The sequence below is a fragment of the Tamandua tetradactyla genome, chromosome 5, assembly GCF_023851605.1.
Source record: "Tamandua tetradactyla isolate mTamTet1 chromosome 5, mTamTet1.pri, whole genome shotgun sequence".
Taxonomy (NCBI): Eukaryota; Metazoa; Chordata; class Mammalia; order Pilosa; family Myrmecophagidae; genus Tamandua; species Tamandua tetradactyla.
In genome coordinates, this window is record NC_135331.1 from 101880662 (window position 1) to 101885653 (window position 4992).

Genomic DNA, 4992 nt, shown 5'->3' on the forward strand with positions numbered 1-4992 from the left:
TAGAATTGGGCATGAGGATGCGTTTTGGGAAAGCAGGTTTTCTCGGGTAGAATGGTGTCTAAAAAACCGAGTGTGGCCATGAGTTTCTTTTTCACAGGGGTGAAACACTGGCCTGGGGTGGTTGCAGCATCTAGTTACTCTGAATGGTTAGGGAAGTTCAGTTCCTTGTGGTGGGACCAGGAAAGGAAGCTGCAGACATATATTCTGCTGACGTCCTTGCCACAGCCACAGTCCCAGCACAGCTTTCCTCTTTCCCTGTGTCTGCATCCCTGGGCCCAGGGGAGGCCTTAGGAGAACCCCCAACCACCCTCACCTTGCCTAGAAGGGGAAGAATAGGAAATGGAGGCAGGACAGGACATGGTAAGTCCCAAATCAGTGCCCCATGGTTTATCCTTTCTTCCCTTCTCCCTCCACCCCCACCCCACACACCAGCAACCTAGGGCCCAGCGATGCTCTTAGAGAGTCATCCCAAGGGAACATCTACCTTTTCCATCTCCAACATTGGGGGGTGGGTGTAGACAGCTACAAACCAGTTTCCCCACTGCTTTTCCCTGTGCAACCTCATTTCATTGATCCACCCATTCATCCATTTGAGACGAACATCTATGAGTTTCTTCTATATGTCTAACATTGTTCCCTTTGCTGGAGGTATAACCAAGTATCACAGTAACACTAATAACCAACCACCACCAGCAGCAAACATCCCATGGTGCCAATCTTTAAAAAGCTGCTTGGCAAATACACACAGAGCTCTGGGGCTAAGACAAGATAAGAACAGAGTGTGGTGAGGGCACACAGAGGAGGCCCACGCAGTAGGGTAAGGAGCAGGGAAGGTGTATTCACACTGGGAGTGGGAAGGGAGAAGGACTAGGGAGAAAGACCCAGTCTCTGAGGGGTAAATGAAGAGAGGAGAGTGGGGGAGGGTATTCTAGTTTGCAAGCTGCCGGAATGCAACACAGCAGAGATAGATTGGCTTTCAATAAAAGGGAATTTATTTAGTTAATGTATAGTTCTTCAGAGGAAAGGCAGCTAACTTTCAACTGAGGTTCTTTCTTACGTGGGAAAGCACAGGGTAATCTCTGCTGACCTTCTCTCCAGGCCTTTGGGGTTCCAACAACTTTCCCCGGGGTGATTCCTTTCTGCATCTCCAGAGGCCTGGGTTTAGCTGTGAGTGCTGAGATGAGGTATACTGAGTTGTTTGGGCTGTGCCACATTGAGCTCTCTCAGTTAAGCACCAACCAATTAAATCAAACATCATTCATTGCAGCAGGCACGCCTCCTAGCCGACTGCAGATTGTAATCAGCAACAGATGAGGTTCACATGCCATTGGCTCATGTCCACAGCAACAGAACTAGGCACCTTCACCTAGCCAAGTTGACACCTGAATCTAACTACCACAGAGGGCTATGGGGAGAAGATGACCCACTGTTCTCCATCCCCATGGAGACCCAAAGTGGAGGGCTTCTGTGGAGCATTTGTGGAGCATGAAGCACTGAGCAGCCACCAGGGAGAGCTTTTTATCATAACATGTTGGGGTGGGAAAGCCCAAGGGAACTGAGTCACCCCCTTCCCTTTGGGCAAGTGTGACTTCAAACGTTCTCAGTCTCCTGATATGTTCCTCTCCCATCCTCAAAGGCTGATACTCATCCTCAAGAGTACAGTAGTAGGGGTGATGGAAAAGTTGTGGTAATGGATAGTGGTGCTGGTAACACAACATCGTAAATGTAATTAATGCCAATGAATTGTGTACTCGAATGTGGTTAAAATGAGAAATTTTATGTTTTATATCTATATATACACATATATGTTACCTGGACTGCCTCCGTTCAAAGTCTGAAATTCTTATCCCCATTATACAGTTAGGAAGCTGAGGCTCAGAGAGGCAAGTTGACTTGCCAAAGGTCAAATAGAAAGTGCAGAGCCAGTTTTCCCTGTTTCTAGTGCAAAGCTTAAAAAATTTTTTTTCAGTGAAACCTTCTTTGCTTTATCAGTGGAATGGAGACATCTAAGCCCTCTGCAAGGACACAAGAACTCAGGAGTGTAGAGTGACCGCTTCTCTCTTTCACCCAGAGGCTACATTTAAGGAACCCCACCAGGTGTCTGGCCTGAGCCATGAAATGTGACAGGCATATGACAACCCCTTTCCTGGCCACACGAGGTCAGCATTGAGTCACCTACTGTCCCCAGCACTAGTGCCTGCACTCTTGACAGGAAACCCTCCTGAGGACAGTGTAGCAATGGGCAGAGGGAGCAAGGCAGTGTCACCTGGAAGGATGGCCTAGGGACTTTGATTTTGATCAGGACTCTGATTTCACCTCCTCATCCTTGTTCTTCTCTGAGCCCAGGCCCCTCTAGTCCTCTTCTCTCTTCTGGTGTTCCCCGGTTCCCTTTGTCATGCCCCAAATCCCCACCTCTGCCCACCCCAGTCAGGCTCATCTTCAAGAAAAAAGTCCAGTTGCCATGGTAACCAGCTGGTCAGCTGGCTTCTTCCACAGCACCCTCCTTCCTCCCCCTCTTTTCCTTGAACCTTCAGTGTGTGTGAATGTAGAAGAGTGGGTGATCTTTTGTCTCTTGGGAGCACCGGGTTAGCCAGAAGGAGTTAGGCTGTCCCTCTTATGAAGCCCCTTGAAATGGAAATGAGAAGGCAGTGGGAGTGGGGGCAGGAGGAGGATTATAACAACTAAATGGGGTGTGGGCTGAGAAAGGCCAGGGTTAGAACCTCTGCCCTCTGCAGTGAGGAGTGAACTAGGTGGAATGAGCTGAAGCAGAACAGGAGGAGTTGGAGTTAGCTGTAAGGCAGAACTTACCAAAAAGTATGGGTGGGAGATATTGCAATGAGTCGTTGAGTGAGATTCATCCTCTGCCATGGGGGTGAACACGAACCCCGCCTCTTCAGGACCACGACCCCTTCTCTGTTCAGGCAGGGGGGATGGACTCACTGATCTTGAGAGGGTCAAGCTGGATAGTTCTGAAGCCAAGGCAGTCAGAAAGCCACCCTCACCTCCACCTAGAAAGGGAAGAGTAGAAAAAAGGAGGCAGGACAGGGGCATGGGGGGGGAGGGGGCTGGGGTGGGAGCAGTGGCTCTTCTTCCCCAGATGAGGGATCCGATGACCCCAGACAGATCACTGTGATTGGCCCTCCCCCCAAAGATCAGATATACACGCTTTGCCTGACACTAACTTCCTACCCCCAAATATCCCTATGGACTTTGTTTTTTTTAAGAGAAGTTGTAGGTTTACAGGAAAATCATGCATAAAATACAGAGTTCCCATATACTACCCTAATATTAATACTTTGCATTAGTGTGGTACTTCATTACAGCTCATGAACAAACATTTTTATAATTGTACTATTAGCTGTGGTCCATCATTTACAATACTGTTTGTATTGTACAGTCCTATGTTGTGGTCCTATGTTGTTTAACTTTTAATTCTACTAACATATATATATATATAACCCAGGTCTAGCTCTGTTAGTGCTGGGAGATGACCTTGAGCAAGTTACTCTCTGTCTCTTGGTTCCTTATGGGTAAATGGGGAGAATAGTTCATATATGTCAAAGACCCTTACACAGTACAGGACACAGAGTAGCATTCCCCGGTGATTTGTGTAAATAGAGATTGATCGTGGATGCTTTTTATCGCAGTCTATCATAATGACTGGTTTCCACGCTCCCCTCCCATTAGATTTTGCACTCCTTGAAGGGAGGGAATTGTGTTTTTCATTTCTGAATAGGGCACACAGTAGGTACTAAAAGCTATTTGCTGAATGGATGTATCCAGGAATGAATGAATGTCATTTCCCTTCCTGCCTGTCCCAAGGGAGGCAGGGAAAAGCAGTGTGGGGTGGACTGCATGAAGGGGTAGGCTTCCTGCAATCTTCAGTCTGGGCTTTGGTCTGTAACTTTGCCTCCCACATCCACAGAAGGTCGGACCCTAACAGATTGTTCAATGAACAACTTTACTGCACAGATAAAGAAACTAAGGCTCAGAGAGGTGAAGGCTCTTGCCCAAGGTCACTCAACTCTTTAACCACAGAGCCTGGATTAAGAATTAGAACTCTGGTTTTCTGACCTCCAGTCCAGGGTACTGTACACAGTTCATTGTTTCTCTGGGGCTGTTCTAGAGAAAGAAGACAGTTCAGCGAAGGTGGGTACCAATGTCTTGCTCTCTGCCCTCTGTTAGTACCTTCTCACATCTAGCTTCAATCCCTTCCCTTTCACCCTATTCCATCCCCGTTCTGAGTCTGAGCATCAGTGTTCTGGCTCCTGCCTTAACCCTTTACTACCCAACTGGGAATAAGAGCTCTTCCCTAACACTTGTACCTTGGATCTCAAGACTCAAATCTCTCCCCACCACTCAGCCCTAGCAACTTGCTGGAACCAGGGATGAGGGGAATATGTTGTTTGAACCTAGGGCGCCCCCTCCATGAAGGACAGAGAGGAGTTGCAGTATAGATCTTCCTAGGAGGTGCGTGTGTGGCGAGTGAGGTGAGTCAGGCTGGGAGCCAGGAAGGGGCGCGGGGGACCCCTGTTGCTTCCCCCCTTGGGGGTAGTTATTAAGTAGGCTTGGGGAGGGCGGAGTTTGGGGGGCCGGGGGCGGGGCTCGGCTGCGCTGGAAGGAAGAGGGGGGGCGCGCTGGCTCCAGCTCGGCTCAGACAAAAGGCGGCGGCGGGAGCGGGCGGGAGGCGGAGCGGCGCCGCGAGGGCCTCAAGGTGACACCAGCCCCCGGCCCCGGCCCCCCCCGGCCCGGCCCCATCAGCCCGCCCCTCACCCCCACCCCCTCACCCCTCACCCCCACCCCCTCACCCCTCACCCCCACCCCCTCACCCTTCACCCCCGGTGCCCTTCCCGGGCACCCTCCCCCCGCCGGGGGGTGGGGAGCAGTGCGGGCCCCGCCCCCTCCCGCCCCTTCCCCAAGGCCCGCGCAGGATGCCCCCGGCCCCCGGCAGCCCCCCGGGAGGCCCTGAGCTCGACGCGCCCCCTCTACGAC